The sequence below is a fragment of the Hakea prostrata genome, chromosome 9, assembly GCF_041222555.1.
Source record: "Hakea prostrata isolate BN-2017 chromosome 9, UWA_Hpros_2, whole genome shotgun sequence".
Classification (NCBI taxonomy): domain Eukaryota; kingdom Viridiplantae; phylum Streptophyta; class Magnoliopsida; order Proteales; family Proteaceae; genus Hakea; species Hakea prostrata.
Window position 1 is genome coordinate 54,037,392 of NC_142608.1, and position 12,785 is coordinate 54,050,176.

Sequence of the window (12,785 nt, forward strand, 5' to 3'; positions counted from 1 at the left end):
CACATATCATAACTCTAATCCTCTATTCCATTCCATCGATTGGTTCTACTTCTACCCAAAAACAATTTCCCATTGATGGGACGGGAGTGTGCGGTGAGGGAAGTAATTGGAGTTGAGTAGAGCTTTGAATTGGGTTTTTTGAAATAGGTGGATATAGTCTAAATGTGTTTCAAAACTGGGTTTCTCTCTACTCAAAATCAGTCTTTTAATCTTGGCCTTCTGTTTAGCATATTCCACGTGTCGTATTGTTGTAGTGCACTGCTGTGCACAACAGACGATTTTTTTCCAATGAATATACATACAAATATTCATTTCTTTTTCTCCCATATCACATTTTTCTGTTTGAACTTAAATTTATACTATGCAACAGTTCATCTTCACCATGATGCACATTTTGATAGAGTTAGGGATGAAGAAAAAAAATCTCAAGAGGTGATTTATTCAAAAACTTCCTTGATTTCGGTCTTCATCACATTTTAATTGGAGACAATTGATACTTTTTCAAATCCAAAATTGATTCTAAAATATAATATTTTAAGGATATAATTGGCATTCAATATAACTTCTATGAATGAGGGCACTATCATCTTTTGACTTCTGATTTTTAATTAAGAGAAAAATAGACATTATATATTTGATATTAACAACTACTTAACACCTTGAGAAGTCCATCCAGCAGCCATGACAATAAGGAAAACAACAACAAACTCAGACTGACCAACTAATGGGTTTGACTACTTGGATCCAAACAAGGAAGTAGGGACAGCTGAGGCCTAAATGAGATACTTCAGTTTTGGGGTTATGAAATGAGATACTTATGTTGTTGTGGTTATGTTCTCTTTTCTTTGAGGAGAATATGTTTGACAAATATTCCTGCAATCAGAGACAAGTATGGCATGCAGACAATCCCTAGTGTTGCAAGAGAAATAGACTACTGAAAATAAAAGCTACATATTCTAGCTAATCAAAATCAACAGAAGATAATTCAGAAATCTAGCATGCAACAAACTAGGAACTCAACTCAAACAAATTATGAGCACAACGAGTTATCAGGAAAACTAGACATACAATGGGTGCCACAGCTCCATGTGATTAACGGTCTGGATAGACCACCCCGCTGATGTGAAGAATGGAAGAAATAGAGCATGCCTGGAGTCCACCTGAAACCTCCTTTGAATCTCCTAAGTTGAACCTGAGAATTAACTCAGAAGATTGAAACTTTATGTGCAGTACTTGCAGAAGAACCAGGTATCATTTAACTCAAAAAATAACTTTTTTTGCTTTTTTCATTCTTGGAGAGAGGAAGGTGAGGGGGTGTTTCTTTGCACCTATCTGTAGGATTTGTTATGGATTGATTAGGAGTAGCCAGGATCAACGCCAAAACTAAAATTGAAATTGATATAAAAAGTTAAAAACTATGTGTCAACCAGCTTTAGAGAACTGCTATTTCATCTAGGACTTTTGTCATATTTTCGTATTTCAAGTTAGAAAACTGTTGTAATGTGAGCTTGAGGTATTTTTGGGCTGCAGTTGTAATTTTGTGTTGTTCTGGGTTATAAATTTAATTACTCTCTTTTACTATAAATAGAAAATGTCTATGCTTTCCTTAGATATAAGTCATTATTTTCTCCAAACTATTTTTGTAGAGGCTTTGGTGTTGGAACACACCTAAAATTTTGCCCTAAATCTATCATGCAGAAACCCTTCTTTAGCCACCACCAAGACCATGATTTGTTTCCTTTTTGGTCTTTTACTTATTCGTCCATTTTTGTTGTTTTCTCAATCTTCTCAAACCTTTTTCCTAGATCTATGACCTTCTTGAACCTGAAACTATGCCTGATGGAAGTAATGCCATCTCCACTCTGACTGAAGGATTGAGTTGCAATTCTTATAGTGAGTTTACTACACTTCCTGGTACATCCATCAAGTTGGATGGGAGCAACTATCTATTGTGACATTGCTTTTGTTATGTCCTAGTTGTTGCTCTTGGCCTCATTCAATTTTTGTTGGGTATGATTCGAAAGTTGATGTTATCCCAAACGTGACCGTGATCGAGAAATGCCAAGTAAGAAAGAGACACTCATTTGATGACGGAATTCGGTCCTAAGACCTACGTCTCCGGGACTCAGGTATAAGTCCAATCCAATATGAGAATCGTTTAAGATACACTTACAGATTTTGGAGGAAATAAAGCAAAGATAAGGTAATTAGAGAGAACAATAGTGCGCGTCTGAATAGCCTTCAATTACACACCAAATTGCCGGTAGAACCTTCGATTTGCAGCAGCAAGAACTCCTCCTAGAACAAGATCGCAAGTCAGGGAAAAATGAAGAACGGAGAGGAGAAAGAAACCCTCGCACGAACCCAAAAAACATGTTTCTCTGAACTTCTTATCTGAACCAACCAGAAAAACATATATACATGCTATGAACCAAACCAGTTCAATAGAACTGGCTCACCTGAACCAAACCGAAACACAGATTAACCCTTACAGTTGACATGGCTGGTGCCCCTCTGGTGAAGTGGGCTAGAGATGATGCTCTTGCCATAGCCATCTTGGTCAACTCTATGCAGCCTAGTATTGCCGAGGCTATCGTCTCTTGAATTTGCTGAAAAGATTTAGAAGGCTGTAAAGGGGACGTACTGTCTATTTGGAAATGCAACTCAGGACAATGAACTGTACAAGTGAGTTCATAGCACCACTCAACATGAGATGTTCCTCTCACAGAGTCACAGTATCGCTTGGAGTTCCGCAACTTGTGGCAGAAATTTGACTCCTATGAGATATTGTGGCTTACTTGTTCTACCAATGCTGATAACTTTAAGAAGCTCAAAAATGAGATCTATGTATATGATTTCTTATCTGGCTTGAATGTAGAGTATGATCACATTTGATCCCATTTGCTTAATCGAGGCCCATTTTGCTCTCCTATATAGTCTTATGATCTTGTCCAGCGTGAGAAAAATCGAAAAACTGCTACGCTTCATCCCCTTATTATTGAGTTATCTGTTAGTTACACTAGCCCTGGATTTTAGTCCAAGGATGCACCTATTCATTCTACTTGTCGTCCTGCTCCTAGTTGTGATGTTCCTCGTCATGATTTGGTGAAAGGTGAGGAATGTCGAATGACCTCACATGAAGTTCTATTGGAAGTGTTGTAATATTAGTGTAATATCCAGCCCTATTCTAACCTTGACCCTGATCCGGATCCACTGTTGTATTCAGGTCCAAGGACCCGAAGCGGTGGAAGAAGAGATTTATGGACCATTCTGATTGATGATCATGATTCGGAGACCGAGCTCATGGACATTGACAATGATACCCCTTGCTTAAATGCATTGTTAGTGTTTAAGGAAAGTCTGCGCATCGGAGAAGATTAATATGGTTGATGTACCAAATGACCTCCTGTGCACAATCCGAAGGTATTCCCCAAAACTAGACTTCTTGATTGAATTGTGGAAGAAAACCTCACTCAATTTGACCTTGTATAGCCTTTCAAATCCCTACTTGAAGTTGCTGTTCTAAACCTGAGTTTTCTGCTAAAAACATTTTGGTCGATCATTTTGGTCGATACCATCGACCAAGGACCATCGACCAAAATGTCCCAGTCTGCCAAGTTAATGATTCCATGGAATATTCCTTTTCTATTTAATATGACCTCGAGCCTTGAGCCTTTTGCAATCATTTTTCTCACCTGGGAACGTGGGGAGAGCTTCCCAAAGCAGCTCCTTGGTTAGTGTGAAGGGTATCTCATCAAAGACACTTAGTTTATCATTGATTCTTGCCTTCATCTTCTACACTAAGGTATGACTCTTCATTCCACTCTCTACCCTACCATTTCCTACTCTTTTCTATTGTCATCTTGCTGATGGGACATTTGGAATGGTGTTGCAACCTTGCAACCACCACTCCAAGTGCCTACTCATGCTCAATCCATGATTCCCTTAGCCATTCATTGATGCTAATGCTTATATCTCATGCCTAGCATATGTATTCCATGATTTACCTATTAACATCATACCATTTGATATCAAACTGAGCTATAGAGTATATTATGTTCATGTTTAACATTGCCATATGATTCCAATCGAATTTCTATTAGTCCCTCTAGCTATTGCATGCTATTCCTCATCAATGCAATCAATTCCAACTCATGCCATGATGTTTATCACTTGAACTTGATAGCTCAAATTGGGACTTTTTATTTAGACCATTGGATTGGGTAAATTCCTTGATTTATAGTGTCCTACTACTGTTGTTAAGTATGCCTCCAAGTTTCAGATTGATCCGAACACCGGAAGACTCATTTCGGACCAAAATCCACTATTCTGCCCGAGGATTATTTTGGTCGATCATTTTGGTCGATACCATCTACCAAAACCATTGACCAAAGTTGTTGGCTTGACAACAACCTTGGTCGATTTTGACTCAAATGACATCCGATCTTCCCGACTTCTTTTCTAACTTATTATTGATGTTTGTTTAGGGCCTTAACACTTCTATTGGACTATTCTTGGTATTCTCAATTCATCATCAACTCATCCAAGGTAAGGATGGTTATATCCATAAACATATAAGTCATCAAATATTGAACTATGCTTTGTTCAAAGAATGAAATCCCTAAATTTCTTTCAATCATTATAATACTGATACATATGTGTTAGAACAGTAACATTTAAGTCTTTATACATTTGTTGTGTTACTCTATCATTTTGATTTGCTTATGTTTATAATGATTCGTTTCAATATCATGATTTGAGTACTATTATGAATATGCATTGGATGCATGAGAAATGATGAGATCTGATGTGTGATTGCTTACGTATGACTTGGGATTGGAGGGTGTCCTACCGACACTTCTGTCCTTGGGCATCGGAGGGAATAGTATGGGATGTTCTCCGATGGTGCCTATCGACACTTTCCCGAGTTATTGGATGACATACATAGGAGCGTCTAGTTGTGTGGCTAGGTTCATCCTTGTCGTGTCAGACCCGAATTGGAAGGGCATTGAGACCGAACAACCCGTGGTAGTGTATGGTTGGATGGGCGCTCTAGGCCGGTAGCCAATCCGATAGGGGACATAAACCATGCTACGGATACCTGAAAGGGGCCATTTATTGGTAGAGTTGCATATGGATAGACTTGGGCTCACGGGCGCTCAAGACCGGTAACCAATCCGTGAGAGGACGTGAGAGCTTCCCGTTTACTATATGTGATGACCAATAGGGTTGATGAGTCCGAAATCCGGGATTTCACTGACTCTAGTGTGAAGGATACCGGAAAGGATCGTCGGGGGCGAGGAATGGACGTATCTGAATTTGACTTGACCGACTGAGTAGATGACTTGCATTGGACTAGGCTTTACTGTGACATGCGCCAGTACTTGACCAAGTGGTGATGTGAGAGAGCGGTGACCGATTCCCCTTACCATGGTTTTTGATGACTTTACCGATCTTCCCCGAGCATTCCCAAGATATGGAAATGGGAGAGTGACCGATGACGACCCGAGAAGTACGGTGCTATGACTTAAAGCATGTCTACTTTAGAGACCAGCATTCATAGAGTTAGGCTCATATCTCGCATCATATGTTCCATATCACATTGCATTATTCTATGTTCGAATGTGTATGATTTCTAATTATGGAATAACTTTCTTGCTTTGAGTTCTTCGAACTCATTCCTTTTGTGCAAATGTTTTAGATTACATTCCAGGTACCGAAGATTACGATGGCACCTCCTATGAGGCGGACTATGATTCCACATACTACCCTCCGGGTAGTGGCGTCGGTGAGGATTCGTATATTGGAGCCGAGGAGGATTATTATTCGCACCAGGGTTAGCCCCACAGTTGTGCGGGAGCGGCAGCCACTGGGTTTACTTCATCCATACTTGTTGAGGAGACTACCATTAGTATAGAAGAAACCCTAGCATAGTGCCCCATTCCCCTGGTGTATTTGTGGAACCTTGGATTTTGTAATTAACTAATCTTTGAATTATTCCGGTGATACTTGGATATGTAGCTAACTTGATTTAATACTTTTCCGCTGCTCTGAGAGGGTGACTACCATACCTTCTCACCCTTTATGATTTTGATCATACCTTATTTATTATCTATATTCCGCACTCTGATTTAGTTAATCTTGTCTTATTCATGATACTTGATATTAGCTGTTTTTACCATTGATTATTATTGTTCATGATTGTGTTACCGTGTATGTGGGAGGCATGGACCTCAGATCATTGATCCTTGGACTGTGGAACACATCCCGGGTATTCCAAATGGGGTACCGGCTGGGTGGATGTGACAATTAGTCCCACATCGACTGATGTGAGAATATGTGGAGAGGAGGAGGCTATAAAAGAAAGCCTCCTCCTTCTTCTTTAAGCATCCTAAATATCTTCTCTCTTGGATATTTCTTTGTTTATAGTGGAGTTTTCTCTCTTGCCCATAAGATTTAAATCTTTAGCAAACATGCATAGGCAAGAAAATTGTAGAGGAGCTTAGGAGATGATAGAGACACACTGTAGGCATGCCACCCCAAATCCTTCCTCTACAAAATTAAGAAAATAAAGAAAAGATAGGCCAATAGCTACATTGTTGCCTTGCTTGGGTTCCCTAAAAGATGTAAAGAAACTTAAAAAGATTGGAGTAGAACTCGTACCATATCAAAGATAGAGATTTTATTGATCGAATATCAAATTTTCAAGTGCACACATTTAGGTTTGTAGTTGTTGGAACACTTCAAAGTAATTCTTACAACTAGAGTGTTTTCTAAAGACACAATCCAGGGTTTTTATAGCTAACGGATCTCAACATTAGTTAAATACAATTTGATTATCTGTATTGACAAAAGAAAGACAAACGAACACGCTTAAAATTTAGGAGACATAAATGCCCTTAGGGACATTACACTATTTATAAGCATATTCTTTTAAAGATTATGATGTCGTTCTCTTTGTATGAAATTTCTAAAAAAAAATCTTCTATCTTCCCAGGAGTCAGATGACATCACTGCTTGTTCTTGGAATCTTCTTTTTCTTCTAGGTTCTTATTGAAGCATTCCACATAGTATAAAATTGTTTTCCTCATTGGTTAGAACCAGAAAGTTAACCCATATTCTACAAGCAGGGTCTTTGCTTGACATGCTTATTACCCTTAGCATATTCAAGTTAATGCCTCAAGTTTTATACTGGCTTGTCCAGTTATATTTAATGAGCTTGGTCCTAGCTCAAAACCTATTATCAAGCTTGGTCAGGGCTTAGACCAGTGTTTTACATGGAGGTCATTCCCATTAGTTAACCTTTGAGCCGGATCTAGGCATCACAGTAGACTTAACTTCTTTCTGCTAAAGACGATTGTTTTAGAACTAGTTTTGTTCTCCAGTAGCCTTTTATGGTTGTGGCTAAACCATTTGGTTTTGTTGTGGTCCAGATAAACCATGGATTTTTGTTCGCGCCTGCGCGGTATCTCCCACGCAGGCTCAACAATGTGACATGTGTCACTTTCTCTTTATCCACGGTTGAAAAAAAGGTAGTTTTGTAATTATGTTATACTGGTAAAAGAATATTTTGAATTCACAAATCTCATCCTTATAATAATTGAATTCACCCAGTGAAGCCAAAATAACCTAACGAGATTGTGTAAACTTACTCTGATACAAAATACACCCAGAAGCAATGTCTGACATGTCGCTTGGTGTCGCCGTGTCGGCGCCTGGCGACACGGGCGACATGAGCGACATGTCGGACATGTCGCCCGACTTTTGTTCATTCAATTAGTGATAAAAAACGATATAATAAAAAGAACACTTAGGGAGATGCTAAATCAACGGTGTGATTAAATGCCCAAGTATTTGGCTAATTGTGAAGACACACACAAGAAACTCATCCAACCCAACTTTGTTATTTCCGCCCCTACCTTTCCCATTCACGTTTCTCACCGTCCAACCTCTGTTCTCACTTCTCAAGTTCCAAAACGAAGAGCCAGAGTCCAAAATCCGGCAAGAACAAGTTAAAGAAGAGGGTTTTGATTTCGATTTCACCTCTACTATTCTACGATTACCTGATGGTTGTTGCTGCGAAGGCGAGATAGATAAATCTTCAAATCTCCCAAAGAAGAAGAAGGCATGGAACTTGGAAGACACTGCCATTCTTGAATGATTTTTTATGGGATTTCGAAACAGCAGTAGGAGGAGCAATAGCACCAGAGTTGTTCGACGTGGGATGGGGTTACGGCTGGTGCTGGACCGCTGGTAGCCTGGTACTGGTGCAGCCGTGCAGGTGGTGTTTTGGCCGGAGAGGGCACTGGGGGCGGCAACGATGGTGGTACAGACGTATAGTTGCAGGAGCTGGTGCGGAAACTGGTGGAGGCAACTCTGCATGCTTGAGACTTGAGACTTGAGAGCAAGCGGTGGAAGAGAAAGAAAACGAGTGATTGTCTGCAAATCAAAGATGCGGTTTCGACTTTCAATCCTCTCTCTCTCTCTCTCTCTCTCTCTCTCTCTCTCTCTCTCTCTCTCTCTCTCTCTCTCTCTCTCCTCTCCCCCAACTGCAATTCTGCAAAACTCTTCACAAATGGAGTTTCGATCTCCATTGAATGGGGGTGGAGGTGGCTCTGGCTTGGATGCCGGAGGTGGGGGTGGAGTCGTCGAGAAAGTCGACTATCGGCGACATATCGCCGACTTTTGGTAAAGTCGGTGTCGCTGGGGGTTTCGGTGTCGCCCCCCAGCGACACAATGAAAAATCGCCCCGTGTCGGCGATTTATCGACGACACAAGGTACCCTGCCCAGAAGCCATATAGCATAAGAAAAACCCTGGAACATACTAGAGGTATCTAAATCGTAGTTTTCTTCTTTAAGATTTTAATCAGTTGTGAAAGGAAAATCATGACCTGAAACACACACAAGAAAACAAGAGCAGATCTATAAAATAGGGACGGTAGATTATCGACATAGAAGGAGAGCGAAAACAACAAGAGAAGGGAGAGAAGAAGAAGAGCTAGCATTGCAAACGTGTACTAATATTTGTTGAAACGCCAGTGGTTTCAATTTGGGACATACTAGAGGTATCTGAATCGTAGTTTTCTTCTTTAAGATTTTAATCAGTTGTGAAAGGAAAATCATGACCTGAAACACACACAAGAAAACAAGAGCAGATCTATAAAATAGGGACGGTAGATTATCGACATAGAAGGAGAGCGAAAACAACAAGAGAAGGGAGAGAAGAAGAAGAGCTAGCATTGCAAACGTGTACTAATATTTGTTGAAACGCCAGTGGTTTCAATTTGGGATGGATTACATCTCTGTTGAAAGAAAAATAACAGGAAACTTGAGTATTGTTGTGATAGAAATCTTGAAGAAGCAAATGGGTTTTTCACATAGTTTTGGTTCTTCTTGTATCACTTTTAATCCGGTTAAAATGCAAAAGAAACCAAAGATCAAATTTTCAGTTATATTCTAACACAAATAGTCAGATCCAAAACAAAAAACATTATCTGAAACCCAATATGCCAAATAGGGATTTTGAAGAACAATAGGGGTTTGATCGACAAAATCAGCTTGCATTCAACGAAATAGGGTTCTGAATCTAACGAGAAAAAGGCTTTCATCGATTTTGAGAGGTTTTTAATGTAAATTTAGAAAGTTTAAAACCTTATTTGTAAACAAATTTTAAAATTACGATCACCTCCCCGCTCTTTTAATAGTTGCCGTCTGATTTATTTTTTTTTGGTACAAAGGCGCTTTTTATATATGGGGATAGGGATATTACATATGCCGCCGGCAGGAGTTGAACCCATGACCTCTCCACTGAGAAGCGGGTTCCTAACCATCCTACTACTCCTCCATTGGTTTGCCGTCTGATTTCATTTTTGCCACGTGTTGAATTCGAGCTAATAAAAATCCGATAAACCATACCCAAGTTTTAAAACATTTGGTTTGGTCGCTACATGGGAAAGAGTCACCCTCTGTTGGAGTCTACATTTTAAGAAGATTTTTTTTTTCCCTCCCATTTTTGCTAATTTTTTCAAATTCTAAATCATCTGGAGAAAAGATATGAGGTGATTGTGACACCTGTGTGGGTGTATGGGCCCACTAGTGTTTCATTCTGCTCTGAGTTTTTGGATGATTTCTTTCATCGTGTCTTATTTGAATTTTTCTAAAAAAATTCACCATTGTTTGGCCTTGAACACCGCTGTTTGGCGTCCCTCTCCCATCCATAGCAGTTAGTTTGGATATAATTTCAGTTAGCATCCCTATTCTGCCAAGGGTTTCCATTGTTCTGCTAGAGCATTCGCCATTCCGCCATTGTTTCTTGTAGAGAACCAATCTTGATGCGTGGTCAGTGGAAGCATTGTTCAATTGTCGAAGAATCTCTTCAGCTTGTCGTGCTTTGGTTCCATCAACCATGATCCGGAGCTTGGACTAATTGATAGCAACAGAGGAACTTTGAGGTAAGAGAGAAGAATTTTGAGGAGTTTAGACAAAGGTTACACCAGAGAGACTAGAGATGATAGTAATATTCTTCTTGTCCATTATGGATCTCACAGACTGCTTATAAAGCCTACAATCAGTTGAGTAGTTACATCTCAGCACAAGCTACTAGTGAATTAACAAAAGCTGAATCTATATTTCCCCCCAACTACCATCTGTTTCCCTCCTACAGTTCCCTCTAGTTGTAATCCCTCATAGACTACATGTCTTCTTGGTCAATCCTTTGCTTAACAACTGCAGGAGTAAAGAATTCAAAGGGAGATGCTTGATCAGTTGAGCCATCTGATATTCCAACAAATTTATGTTGCCCATTTGTAGACAATCCAACAAAACTAGCTTGCCTAACTACTTCAGTTGTATCTTCTCCTCCTTGAATAGTATCAACCAGTTTCTGTGCCAGGTAAAGCAACTTTAATTAACAAAACAATGAAATTAAATACTAAGAGCATAATTACAAGGAAAATGTACATTAAAAATGAAGTGTATTTAGAGCATATCATTAATTTTTTTTTTTTTGCTTGTCCTTCCCATACCTTAACAGAAATTCTAGTGGAGGGGTTCCGTGATGAAGCCACTGTAAGATAGTTTTGAATTTGACTTTGATCATCATGAAGAACAAATCTCTCACACCTCTGACTAAGTAAATGTCGCATCATTGGATTAACACTTCTAGGAGTGTATAGGTGCTTGCAATGCTTACACCGAAAGATGTACTCTCCCTCAATTAGTTCGTGCTTCGACATTGTGTAATGTTTCCTTATAACTTCCTCCACATTAGTGCAAGCTGCAGCTACCATGCATTTGATAGAAAATGAAGTATCAACATCTATTGATCTCCCAAGTGTTTGAAGCCAATAGAAGCATGAGAATCAAATTAATTTACAAAGAAACTAAACATAACTCGTGCAAAGTGATGACTTTCTTTACCTTCCCCAGTTGGAAACGGAGCATTACTTTGTTCACCCACCACTTCTTTTAACAGATTACATGGCAAATATGTCTTCTCTTTCAATGAATTTTGCTGCATAGTAAGAAAATGACTGAGGAACTATAGTATTGTTGAAGAAATTAGAAAATGACCACAAGGATCAAGCATGAGACCGTATATCACAGGAAATACAAATAAACGAAGATAGAGTATAGTATTAGAAAGAAAAAGGATACCTGTTGTTCTTCTGGTTCAGTACTTGATTCTTTAACCTCGCACAGATCACTGAGGGAAAAGGAGAAAGTACAAAACAAGTTAAGAAAAAGTCACTCAGAGACTCAATTCTTGCATTATAATGAGTTAGTTAATAAGTACCTCTCTTGTTTTGAGGCGTAACAATAACGTCCAAGGTTGACGAAAGAGTTTCCACTTATGATTAGTTCATCGGAGAGGGAGAGTTTTTTCTGACAATGCAATGGAAACCCTAAAATTCAGGCAAACTGCCAAGATAGAAATAAACAGAAAAATGAAGGATCGAGAAAAGATAGATCCCAAAAGCTAGCTAGCTGAATTCATACCTGATTATTATTGAGTGAATAAGCAGGGAGGGTCGGCGGAGGAGGAGGAATCCATTCCTCATTCAGCCATTGCCGATATGGTCGTAATTTTGAGCCAGGCACGCTGTAACTTCTTACTCCATCCTCGAATGGAGCCAAGGCATAGATTGAATAAGAGATGAGTTTCATCCCTTCTGCAACTGTGGCATGATGAACTTTCCAGACCTTACCAGGAATCCACAACTCATTGCAAACAAGCATCTCAATAACTTGGTCTTCCTTAAAGGTCCAACGATCGTTAATTTCCTGCAACTCCAGCTGCTGAGGTCTTACTTTAGAAGGTTCAACACACAAGCGTATACTATCTGTATCAAACACCGTCTTAGTCTTTACCACATATTCAGATCCGAGCACCGTCACCACGCTCGCAGGAATCCATCCACCAATTATGTTTTTCGCCTTTGATACGTAGGAGACCTCCACCGAATCTCCTTCTCTGAACCTCATCGTCATCACCGTTTCACTGTGTCTCTTTTGAGCGAGTAATCAACAGCAGTTGGAGTCACCCACTAGAGAAAGAAGAAAGCAGTAATTAAGCTGGTAAGAAAAGAAAGGGATACATATCGAGATCATGGATCGGATGATATATTTACTGGCGGGTCAGTTGTGCCCGCATTTTTACCCGCTTGGGTCTGTAACTGGTCCATTGTGACGCGCTGTTGAGCATGCTGTTAGCAAAGTTTAAAATATCGGTATCAAGTATCGTATCGGTCAGGTGATTTTAAGAGACGTGTTGTCCTGTATAGAA